The sequence below is a fragment of the Ascaphus truei genome, chromosome 1, assembly GCF_040206685.1.
Source record: "Ascaphus truei isolate aAscTru1 chromosome 1, aAscTru1.hap1, whole genome shotgun sequence".
Taxonomy (NCBI): domain Eukaryota; kingdom Metazoa; phylum Chordata; class Amphibia; order Anura; family Ascaphidae; genus Ascaphus; species Ascaphus truei.
In genome coordinates, this window is record NC_134483.1 from 291,645,594 (window position 1) to 291,659,121 (window position 13,528).

Sequence of the window (13,528 nt, forward strand, 5' to 3'; positions counted from 1 at the left end):
TTAGAAGAATTTTGTGATATTTTTTATTAAAATGGTGTATAAGGGTATATATATAAATATATTTTATGCACTGTATATGAGCTGGCGATTTCTAAGTCTGTGGTTCCGAGAGGGGGTTACCAGGCTCACTAATAAAGGTCAAGTCACTTGGCTACCAAAATGCCCTGCTTCAGCACAAACCAGAAACTCATTGTGATAAGCGTATCCCCGGTATAGTCAGGGGTTAATGGGAGTCGTCCCCGTCCCCCCAGTATACGCCCAGAACCATGGACCCGGTACTTGTGGTTCGGACTGTCTCCAACCAGCCATAATGTTGTGAGAGTGAAATTATGTCTAAGTCCAGCTTTGGTACATTAGAAGCAACTCTGAAACTTAACCTAAGCGTTTTTCGAAGCTACTTTTTGGCTAACTTCTTATAGGAAGGTCTAGGAGCTCTGAAAATGAACGTGCGCGTCTTTCACTCTTCCCGAGGGACTTAGAAGAATTTTGTGATATTTTTTATTAAAATGGTGTATAAGGGTATATATATAAATATATTATATAAATATATTTTATGCACTGTATATGAGCTGGCGATTTCTAAGTCTGTGGTTCCGAGAGGGGGTAACCAGGCTCACTAATAAAGGTCAAGCCACTTGGTTGCCAGAATGCCCTGCTTCAGCACAGACCAGAAAGGCATTGTGATAAGCGTATCCCCGGTATAGTCAGGGGTTAATGGGAGTCGTCCCCGTCCCCCCAGTATATGCCCAGAACCATGGACCCGGTATTTGTGGTTCGGACTGTCTCCAACCAGTCATAATGTTGTGAGAGTGAAATTATGTCTAAGTCCAGCTTTTGTACATTAGAAGCAACTCTGAAACTTAACCTAAGCGTTTTTCGAAGCTACTTTTTGGCTAACTTCTTATAGGAAGGTCTAGGAGCTCTGAAAATGAACGTGCGCGTCTTTCACTCTTCCCGAGGGACTTAGAAGAATTTTGTGATATTTTTTATTAAAATGGTGTATAAGGGTATATATATAAATATTTTATATAAATATATTTTATGCACTGTATATGAGCTGGCGATTTCTAAGTCTGTTGTTCCGAGAGGGGGTAACCAGGCTCACTAATAAAGGTCAAGCCACTTGGCTGCCAGAATGCCCTGCTTCAGCACAGACCAGAAAGGCATTGTGATAAGCGTATCCCCGGTATAGTCAGGGGTTAATGGGAGTCGTCCCCGTCCCCCCAGTATACGCCCAGAACCATGGACCCGGTACTTGTGGTTCGGACTGTCTCCAACCAGCCATAATGTTGTGAGAGTGAAATTATGTCTAAGTCCAGCTTTGGTACATTAGAAGCAACTCTGAAACTTAACCTAAGCGTTTTTCGAAGCTACTTTTTGGCTAACTTCTTATAGGAAGGTCTAGGAGCTCTGAAAATGAACGTGCGCGTCTTTCACTCTTCCCGAGGGACTTAGGAGAATTTTGTGATATTTTTTATTAAAATGGTGTATAAGGGTATATATATAAATATATTATATAAATATATTTTATGCACTGTATATGAGCTGGCGATTTCTAAGTCTGTGGTTCCGAGAGGGGGTAATCAGGCTCACTAATAAAGGTCAAGCCACTTGGCTGCCAGAATGCCCTGCTTCAGCACAGACCAGAAAGGCATTGTGATAAGCGTATCCCCGGTATAGTCAGGGGTTAATGGGAGTCGTCCCCGTCCCCCCAGTATACGCCCAGAACCATGGACCCGGTACTTGTGGTTCGGACTGTCTCCAACCAGCCATAATGTTGTGAGAGTGAAATTATGTCTAAGTCCAGCTTTGGTACATTAGAAGCAACTCTGAAACTTAACCTAAGCGTTTTTCGAAGCTACTTTTTGGCTAACTTCTTATAGGAAGGTCTAGGAGCTCTCAAAATGAACGTGCGCGTCTCTCACTCTTCCCGAGGGACATAGAAGAATTTTGAGATATTTTTTATTAAAATGGTGTATAAGGGTATATATATAAATATATTATATAAATATATTTTATGCACTGTATATGAGCTGGCGATTTCTAAGTCTGTGGTTCCGAGAGGGGGTAACCAGGCTCACTAATAAAGATCAAGCCACTTGGCTGCCAGAATGCCCTGCTTCAGCACAGACCAGAAAGGCATTGTGATAAGCGTATCCCCGGTATAGTCAGGGGTTAATGGGAGTCGTCCCCGTCCCCCCAGTATACGCCCAGAACCATGGACCCGGTACTTGTGGTTCGGACTGTCTCCAACCAGCCATAATGTTGTGAGAGTGAAATTATGTCTAAGTCCAGCTTTGGTACATTAGAAGCAACTCTGAAACTTAACCTAAGCGTTTTTCGAAGCTACTTTTTGACTAACTTCTTATAGGAAGGTCTAGGAGCTCTGAAAATGAACGTGCGCGTCTTTCACTCTTCCCGAGGGACTTAGAAGAATTTTGTGATATTTTTTATTAAAATGGTGTATAAGGGTATATATATAAATATTTTATATAAATATATTTTATGCACTGTATATGAGCTGGCGATTTCTAAGTCTGTGGTTCCGAGAGGGGGTTACCAGGCTCACTAATAAAGGTCAAGTCACTTGGCTACCAAAATGCCCTGCTTCAGCACAGACCAGAAACTCATTGTGATAAGCGTATCCCCGGTATAGTCAGGGGTTAATGGGAGTCGTCCCCGTCCCCCCAGTATACGCCCAGAACCATGGACCCGGTACTTGTGGTTCGGACTGTCTCCAACCAGCCTTAATGTTGTGAGAGTGAAATTATGTCTAAGTCCAGCTTTGGTACATTAGAAGCAACTCTGAAACTTAACCTAAGCGTTTTTCGAAGCTACTTTTTGGCTAACTTCTTATAGGAAGGTCTAGGAGCTCTGAAAATGAACGTGCGCGTCTTTCACTCTTCCCGAGGGACTTAGAAGAATTTTGTGATATTTTTTATTAAAATGGTGTATAAGGGTATATATATAAATATATTATATAAATATATTTTATGCACTGTATATGAGCTGGCGATTTCTAAGTCTGTGGTTCCGAGAGGGGGTAACCAGGCTCACTAATAAAGGTCAAGCCACTTGGTTGCCAGAATGCCCTGCTTCAGCACAGACCAGAAAGGCATTGTGATAAGCGTATCCCCGGTATAGTCAGGGGTTAATGGGAGTCGTCCCCGTCCCCCCAGTATATGCCCAGAACCATGGACCCGGTATTTGTGGTTCGGACTGTCTCCAACCAGTCATAATGTTGTGAGAGTGAAATTATGTCTAAGTCCAGCTTTTGTACATTAGAAGCAACTCTGAAACTTAACCTAAGCGTTTTTCGAAGCTACTTTTTGGCTAACTTCTTATAGGAAGGTCTAGGAGCTCTGAAAATGAACGTGCGCGTCTTTCACTCTTCCCGAGGGACTTAGAAGAATTTTGTGATATTTTTTATTAAAATGGTGTATAAGGGTATATATATAAATATTTTATATAAATATATTTTATGCACTGTATATGAGCTGGCGATTTCTAAGTCTGTTGTTCCGAGAGGGGGTAACCAGGCTCACTAATAAAGGTCAAGCCACTTGGCTGCCAGAATGCCCTGCTTCAGCACAGACCAGAAAGGCATTGTGATAAGCGTATCCCCGGTATAGTCAGGGGTTAATGGGAGTCGTCCCCGTCCCCCCAGTATACGCCCAGAACCATGGACCCGGTACTTGTGGTTCGGACTGTCTCCAACCAGCCATAATGTTGTGAGAGTGAAATTATGTCTAAGTCCAGCTTTGGTACATTAGAAGCAACTCTGAAACTTAACCTAAGCGTTTTTCGAAGCTACTTTTTGGCTAACTTCTTATAGGAAGGTCAAGGAGCTCTGAAAATGAACGTGCGCGTCTTTCACTCTTCCCGAGGGACTTAGAAGAATTTTGTGATATTTTTTATTAAAATGGTGTATAAGGGTATATCTATAAATATATTATATAAATATATTTTATGCACTGTATATGAGCTGGCGATTTCTAAGTCTGTGGTTCCGAGAGGGGGTAACCAGGCTCACTAATAAAGATCAAGCCACTTGGCTGCCAGAATGCCCTGCTTCAGCACAGACCAGAAAGGCATTGTGATAAGCGTATCCCCGGTATAGTCAGGGGTTAATGGGAGTCGTCCCCGTCCCCCCAGTATACGCCCAGAACCATGGACCCGGTACTTGTGGTTCGGACTGTCTCCAACCAGCCATAATGTTGTGAGAGTGAAATTATGTCTAAGTCCAGCTTTGGTACATTAGAAGCAACTCTGAAACTTAACCTAAGCGTTTTTCGAAGCTACTTTTTGACTAACTTCTTATAGGAAGGTCTAGGAGCTCTGAAAATGAACGTGCGCGTCTTTCACTCTTCCCGAGGGACTTAGAAGAATTTTGTGATATTTTTTATTAAAATGGTGTATAAGGGTATATATATAAATATTTTATATAAATATATTTTATGCACTGTATATGAGCTGGCGATTTCTAAGTCTGTGGTTCCGAGAGGGGGTAACCAGGCTCACTAATAAAGGTCAAGCCACTTGGCTGCCAGAATGCCCTGCTTCAGCACAGACCAGAAAGGCATTGTGATAAGCGTATCCCCGATATAGTCAGGGGTTAATGGGAGTCGTCCCCGTCCCCCCAGTATACGCCCAGAACCATGGACCCGGTACTTGTGGTTCGGACTGTCTCCAACCAGCCATAATGTTGTGAGAGTGAAATTATGTCTAAGTCCAACTTTGGTACATTAGAAGCAACTCTGAAACTTAACCTGAGCGTTTTTCGAAGCTACTTTTTGGCTAACTTCTTATAGGAAGGTCTAGAAGCTCTGAAAATTAACGTGCGCGTCTTTCACTCTTCCCGAGGGACTTAGGAGAATTTTGTGATATTTTTTATTAAAATGGTGTATAAGGGTATATATATAAATATATTATATAAATATATTTTATGCACTGTATATGAGCTGGCGATTTCTAAGTCTGTGGTTCCGAGAGGGGGTAATCAGGCTCACTAATAAAGGTCAAGCCACTTGGCTGCCAGAATGCCGTGCTTCAGCACAGACCAGAAAGGCATTGTGATAAGCGTATCCCCGGTATAGTCAGGGGTTAATGGGAGTCGTCCCCGTCCCCCCAGTATACGCCCAGAACCATGGACCCGGTACTTGTGGTTCGGACTGTCTCCAACCAGCCATAATGTTGTGAGAGTGAAATTATGTCTAAGTCCAGCTTTGGTACATTAGAAGCAACTCTGAAACTTAACCTAAGCGTTTTTCGAAGCTACTTTTTGGCTAACTTCTTATAGGAAGGTCTAGGAGCTCTGAAAATGAACGTGCGCGTCTTTCACTCTTCCCGAGGGACTTAGAAGAATTTTGTGATATTTTTTATTAAAATGGTGTATAAGGGTATATATATATAAATATTTTATATAAATATATTTTATGCACTGTATATGAGCTGGCGATTTCTAAGTCTGTGGTTCCGAGAGGGGGTAACCAGGCTCACTAATAAAGGTCAAGCCACTTGGCTGCCAGAATGCCCTGCTTCAGCACAGACCAGAAAGGCATTGTGATAAGCGTATCCCCGGTATAGTCAGGGGTTAATGGGAGTCGTCCCCGTCCCCCCAGTATACGCCCAGAACCATGGACCCGGTACTTGTGGTTCGGACTGTCTCCAACCAGCCATAATGTTGTGAGAGTGAAATTATGTCTAAGTCCAGCTTTGGTACATTAGAAGCAACTCTGAAACTTAACCTAAGCGTTTTTCGAAGCTACTTTTTGGCTAACTTCTTATAGGAAGGTCTAGGAGCTCTGAAAATGAACGTGCGCGTCTTTCATTCTTCCCGAGGGACTTAGAAGAATTTTGTGATATTTTTTATTAAAATGGTGTATAAGGGTATATATATAAATATATTTTATGCACTGTATATGAGCTGGCGATTTCTAAGTCTGTGGTTCCGAGAGGGGGTTACCAGGCTCACTAATAAAGGTCAAGTCACTTGGCTACCAAAATGCCCTGCTTCAGCACAGACCAGAAAGGCATTGTGATAAGCGTATCCCCGGTATAGTCAGGGGTTAATGGGAGTCGTCCCCGTCCCCCCAGTATACGCCCAGAACCATTGACCCGATACTTGTGGTTCGGACTGTCTCCAACCAGCCATAATGTTGTGAGAGTGAAATTATGTCTAAGTCCAGCTTTGGTACATTAGAAGCAACTCTGAAACTTAACCTAAGCGTTTTTCGAAGATACTTTTTGGCTAACTTCTTATAGGAAGGTCTAGGAGCTCTGAAAATGAACGTGCGCGTCTTTCACTCTTCCCGAGGGACTTAGAAGAATTTTGTGATATTTTTTATTAAAATGGTGTATAAGGGTATATATATAAATATATTTTATGCACTGTATATGAGCTGGCGATTTCTAAGTCTGTGATACCGAGAGGGGGTAACCAGGCTCGCTAATAAAGGTCAAGCCACTTGGCTGCCAGAATGCCCTGCTTCAGCACAGACCAGAAAGGCATAGTGATAAGCGTATCCCCGGTATAGTCAGGGGTTTATGGGAGTCGTCCCCGTCCCCCCAGTATACGCCCAGAACCATGGACCCGGTACTTGTGGTTCGGACTGTCTCCAACCAGCCATAATGTTGTGAGAGTGAAATTATGTCTAAGTCCAGCTTTGGTACATTAGAAGCAACTCTGAAACTTAACCTAAGCGTTTTTCGAAGCTACTTTTTGGCTAACTTCTTATAGGAAGGTCTAGGAGCTCTGAAAATGAACGTGCGCGTCTTTCACTCTTCCCGAGGGACTTAGAAGAATTTTGTGATATTTTTTATTAAAATGGTGTATAAGGGTATATATATAAATATATTTTATGCACTGTATATGAGCTGGCGATTTCTAAGTCTGTGGTTCCGAGAGGGGGTTACCAGGCTCACTAATAAAGGTCAAGTCACTTGGCTACCAAAATGCCCTGCTTCAGCACAGACCAGAAAGGCATTGTGATAAGCGTATCCCCGGTATAGTCAGGGGTTAATGGGAGTCGTCCCCGTCCCCCCAGTATACGCCCAGAACCATGGACCCGGTACTTGTGGTTCGGACTGTCTCCAACCAGCTATAATGTTGTGAGAGTGAAATTATGTCTAAGTCCAGCTTTGGTACATTAGAAGCAACTCTGAAACTTAACCTAAGCGTTTTTCGAAGATACTTTTTGGCTAACTTCTTATAGGAAGGTCTAGGAGCTCTGAAAATGAACGTGCGCGTCTTTCACTCTTCCCGAGGGACTTAGAAGAATTTTGTGATATTTTTTATTAAAATGGTGTATAAGGGTATATATATAAATATATTTTATGCACTGTATATGAGCTGGCGATTTCTAAGTCTGTGATACCGAGAGGGGGTAACCAGGCTCGCTAATAAAGGTCAAGCTACTTGGCTGCCAGAATGCCCTGCTTCAGCACAGACCAGAAAGGCATTGTTATAAGCGTATCCCCGTTATAGTCAGGGGTTAATGGGAGTCGTCCCCGTCCCCCCAGTATACGCCCAGAACCATGGACCCGGTACTTGTGGTTCGGACTGTCTACAACCAGCCATAATGTTGTGAGAGTGAAATTATGTCTAAGTCCAGCTTTGGTACATTAGAAGCAACTCTGAAACTTAACCTAAGCGTTTTTCGAAGCTACTTTTTGGCTAACATCTTATAGGAAGGTCTAAGAGCTCTGAAAATGAACGTGCGCGTCTTTCACTCTTCCCGAGGGACTTAGAAGAATTTTGTGATATTTTTTATTAAAATGGTGTATAAGGGTATATATATAAATATATTTTATGCACTGTATTTGAGCTTGCGATTTCTAAGTCTGTGGTTCCGAGAGGGGGTTACCAGGCTCACTAATAAAGGTCAAGTCACTTGGCTACTAAAATGCCCTGCTTCAGCACAGACCAGAAAGGCATTGTGATAAGCGTATCCCCGGTATAGTCAGGGGTTAATGGGAGTCGTCCCCGTCCCCCCAGTATACGCCCAGAACCATTGACCCGGTACTTGTGGTTCGGACTGTCTCCAACCAGCCATAATGTTGTGAGAGTGAAATTATGTCTAAGTCCAGCTTTGGTACATTAGAAGCAACTCTGAAACTTAACCTAAGCGTTTTTCGTAGCTACTTTTTGGCTAACTTCTTATAGGAAGGTCTATGAGATCTGAAAATAAACGTGCGCGTCTTTCACTCTTCCCCAGGGACTTAGAAGAATTTTGTGATATTTTTTATTAAAATGGTGTATAAGGGTATATATATAAATATATTTTATGCACTGTATATGAGCTGGCGATTTCTAAGTCTGTGGTTCCGAGAGGGGGTAACCAGGCTCACTTAGAAAGGTCAAGCCACTTGGCTGCCAGAATGCCCTGCTTCAGCACAGACCAGAAAGGCATTGTGATAAGCGTATCCCCGGTATAGTCAGGGGTTAATGGGAGTCGTCCCCGTCCCCCCAGTATACGCCCAGAACCATGGACCCGGTACTTGTGGTTCGGACTGTCTCCAACCAGCCATAATGTTGTGAGAGTGAAATTATGTCTAAGTCCAGCTTTGGTACATTAGAAGCAACTCTGAAACTTAACCTAAGCGTTTTTCGAAGCTACTTTTTGGCTAACTTCTTATAGGAAGGTCTAGGAGCTCTCAAAGTGAACATGCGCGTCTTTTACTTTTCCCGAGGGACTTAGTAGAATTTTGTGATATTTTTTATTAAAATGGTGTATAAGGGTATATATATAAATATATTTTATGCACTGTATATGAGCTGGCGATTTCTAAGTCTGTGATACCGAGAGGGGGTAACCAGGCTCACTAATAAAGGTCAAGCCACTTGGCTGCCAGAATGCCCTGCTTCAGCACAGACCAGAAAGGCATTGTGATAAGCGTATCCCCGGTATAGTCAGGGGTTAATGGGAGTCGTCCCCGTCCCCCCAGTATACGCCCAGAGCCATGGACCCGGTACTTGTGGTTCGGACTGTCTCCAACCAGACATAATGTTGTGAGAGTGAAATTATGTCTAAGTCCAGCTTTGGTACATTAGAAGCAACTCTGAAACTTAACCTAAGCGTTTTTCGAAGCTACTTTTTGGCTAACTTCTTATAGGAAGGTCTAGGAGCTCTGAAAATGAACGTGCGCGTCTTTCACTCTTCCCGAGGGACTTAGAAGAATTTTGTGATATTTTTTATTAAAATGGTGTATAAGGGTATATATATAAATATATTTTATGCACTGTATTTGAGCTTGCGATTTCTAAGTCTGTGGTTCCGAGAGGGGGTTACCAGGCTCACTAATAAAGGTCAAGTCACTTGGCTACCAAAATGCCCTGCTTCAGCACAGACCAGAAAGGCATTGTGATAAGCGTATCCCCGGTATAGTCAGGGGTTAATGGGAGTCGTCCCCGTCCCCCCAGTATACGCCCAGAACCATTGACCCGGTACTTGTGGTTCGGACTGTCTCCAACCAGCCATAATGTTGTGAGAGTGAAATTATGTCTAAGTCCAGCTTTGGTACATTAGAAGCAACTCTGAAACTTAACCTAAGCGTTTTTCGAAGCTACTTTTTGGCTAACTTCTTATAGGAAGGTCTAGGAGCTCTCAAAGTGAACATGCGCGTCTTTCACTCTTCCCGAGGAACATGGAAGAATTTTGTGATATTTTTTATTAAAATGGTGTATAAGGGTATATACAGTATATAAATATATTTTATGCACTGTATATGAGCTGGCGATTTCTAAGTCTGTGGTTCCGAGAGGGGGTAACCAGGCTCACTAATAAAGGTCAAGCCACTTGGCTGCCAGAATGCCCTGCTTCAGCACAGACCAGAAAGGCATTGTGATAAGCGTATCCCCGGTATAGTCAGGGGTTAATGGGAGTCGTCCCCGTCCCCCCAGTATACGCCCAGAACCATGGACCCGGTACTTGTGGTTCGGACTGTCTCCAACCAGCCATAATGTTGTGAGAGTGAAATTATGTCTAAGTCCAGCTTTGGTACATTAGAAGCAACTCTGAAACTTAACCTAAGCGTTTTTCGTAGCTACTTTTTGGCTAACTTCTTATAGGAAGGTCTATGAGATCTGAAAATAAACGTGCGCGTCTTTCACTCTTCCCCAGGGACTTAGAAGAATTTTGTGATATTTTTTATTAAAATGGTGTATAAGGGTATATATATAAATATATTTTATGCACTGTATATGAGCTGGCGATTTCGAAGTCTGTGGTTCCGAGAGGGGGTAACCAGGCTCACTAATAAAGGTCAAGCCACTTGGCTGCCAGAATGCCCTGCTTCAGCACAGACCAGAAAGGCATTGTGATAAGCGTATCCCCGGTATAGTCAGGGGTTAATGGGAGTCGTCCCCGTCCCCCCAGTATACGCCCAGAACCATGGACCCGGTACTTGTGGTTCCGGCTGTCTCCAACCAGCCATAATGTTGTGAGAGTGAAATTATGTCTAAGTCCAGCTTTGGTACATTAGAAGCAACTCTGAAACTTAACCTAAGCGTTTTTCGAAGCTACTTTTTGGCTAACTTCTTATAGGAAGGTCTAGGAGCTCTGAAAATGAACGTGCGCGTCTTTCTCTCTTCCCGAGGGACTTAGAAGAATTTTGTGATATTTTTTATTAAAATGGTGTATAAGGGTATATATATAAATATATTGTATAAATATATTTTATGCACTGTATATGAGCTGGCGATTTCTAAGTCTGTGGTTCCGAGAGGGGGTAACCAGGCTCACTAATAAAGGTCAAGCCACTTGGCTGCCAGAATGCCCTGCTTCAGCACAGACCAGAAAGGCATTGTGATTAGCGTATCCCAGGTATAGTCAGGGGTTAATGGGAGTCGTCCCCGTCCCCCCAGTATACGCCCAGAACCATGGACCCGGTACTTGTGGTTCGGACTGTCTACAACCAGCCATAATGTTGTGAGAGTGAAATTATGTCTAAGTCCAGCTTTGGTACATTAGAAGCAACTCTGAAACTTAACCTAAGCGTTTTTCGAAGCTACTTTTTGGCTAACTTCTTATAGGAAGGGCTAGGAGCTCTGAAAATGAACGTGCGCGTCTTTCACTCTTCCCGAGGGACTTAGAAGAATTTTGTGATATTTATTATTAAAATGGTGTATAAGGGTATATATATAAATATATTATATAAATATATTTTATGCACTCTATATGAGCTGGCGATTTCTAAGTCTGTGGTTCCGAGAGGGGGTAACCAGGCTCACTAATAAAGGTCAAGCCACTTGGTTGCCAGAATGCCCTGCTTCAGCACAGACCAGAAAGGCATTGTGATAAGCGTATCCACGGTATAGTCAGGGGTTAATGGGAGTCGTCCCCGTCCCCCCAGTATACGCCCAGAACCATGGACCCGGTACTTGTGGTTCGGACTGTCTCCAACCAGCCATAATGTTGTGAGAGTGAAATTATGTCTAAGTCCAGCTTTGGTACATTAGAAGCAACTCTGAAACTTAACCTAAGCGTTTTTCGAAGCTACTTTTTGGCTAACTTCTTATAGGAAGGTCTAGGAGCTCTGAAAATGAACGTGCGCGTCTTTCACTCTTCCCGAGGGACTTAGAAGAATTTTGTGATATTTTTTTTTAAAATGGTGTATAAGGGTATATATATAAATATATTTTATGCACTGTATATGAGCTGGCGATTTCTAAGTCTGTGGTTCCGAGAGGGGGTTACCAGGCTCACTAATAAAGGTCAAGTCACTTGGCTACCAAAATGCCCTGCTTCAGCACAGACCAGAAAGGCATTGTGATAAGCGTATCCCCGGTATAGTCAGGGGTTAATGGGAGTCGTCCCCGTCCCCCCAGTATACGCCCAGAACCATGGACCCGGTACTTGTGGTTCGGACTGTCTCCAACCAGCCATAATGTTGTGAGAGTGAAATTATGTGTAAGTCCAGCTTTGGTACATTAGAAGCAACTCTGAAACTTAACCTAAGCGTTTTTCGAAGCTACTTTTTGGCTAACTTCTTATAGGAAGGTCTAGGAGCTCTGAAAATGAACGTGCGCGTCTTTCACTCTTCCCGAGGGACTTAGAAGAATTTTGTGATATTTTTTATTAAAATGGTGTATAAGGGTATATATATAAATATATTATATAAATATATTTTATGCACTGTATATGAGCTGGCGATTTCTAAGTCTGTGGTTCCGAGAGGGGGTAACCAGGCTCACTAATAAAGGTCAATCCACTTGGTTGCCAGAATGCCCTGCTTCAGCACAGACCAGAAAGGCATTGTGATAAGCGTATCCCCGGTATAGTCAGGGGTTAATGGGAGTCGTCCCCGTCCCCCCAGTATACGCCCAGAACCATGGACCCGGTACTTGTGGTTCGGACTGTCTCCAACCAGCCATAATGTTGTGAGAGTGAAATTATGTCTAAGTCCAGCTTTGGTACATTAGAAGCAACTCTGAAACTTAACCTAAGCGTTTTTCGAAGCTACTTTTTGGCTAACTTCTTATAGGAAGGTCTAGGAGCTCTGAAAATGAACGTGCGCGTCTTTCACTCTTCCCGAGGGACTTAGAAGAATTTTGTGATATTTTTTATTAAAATGGTGTATAAGGGTATATATATAAATATATTGTATAAATATATTTTATGCACTGTATATGAGCTGGCGATTTCTAAGTCTGTGGTTCCGAGAGGGGGTAACCAGGCTCACTAATAAAGGTCAAGCCACTTGGCTGCCAGAATGCCCTGCTTCAGCACAGACCAGAAAGGCATTGTGATTAGCGTATCCCAGGTATAGTCAGGGGTTAATGGGAGTCGTCCCCGTCCCCCCAGTATACGCCCAGAACCATGGACCCGGTACTTGTGGTTCGGACTGTCTACAACCAGCCATAATGTTGTGAGAGTGAAATTATGTCTAAGTCCAGCTTTGGTACATTAGAAGCAACTCTGAAACTTAACCTAAGCGTTTTTCGAAGCTACTTTTTGACTAACTTCTTATAGGAAGGTCTAGGAGCTCTGAAAATGAACGTGCGCGTCTTTCACTCTTCCCGAGGGACTTAGAAGAATTTTGTGATATTTATTATTAAAATGGTGTATAAGGGTATATATATAAATATATTATATAAATATATTTTATGCACTCTATATGAGCTGGCGATTTCTAAGTCTGTGGTTCCGAGAGGGGGTAACCAGGCTCACTAATAAAGGTCAAGCCACTTGGTTGCCAGAATGCCCTGCTTCAGCACAGACCAGAAAGGCATTGTGATAAGCGTATCCACGGTATAGTCAGGGGTTAATGGGAGTCGTCCCCGTCCCCCCAGTATACGCCCAGAACCATGGACCCGGTACTTGTGGTTCGGACTGTCTCCAACCAGCCATAATGTTGTGAGAGTGAAATTATGTCTAAGTCCAGCTTTGGTACATTAGAAGCAACTCTGAAACTTAACCTAAGCGTTTTTCGAAGCTACTTTTTGGCTAACTTCTTATAGGAAGGTCTAGGAGCTCTGAAAATGAACGTGCGCGTCTTTCACTCTTCCCGAGGGACTTAGAAGAATTTT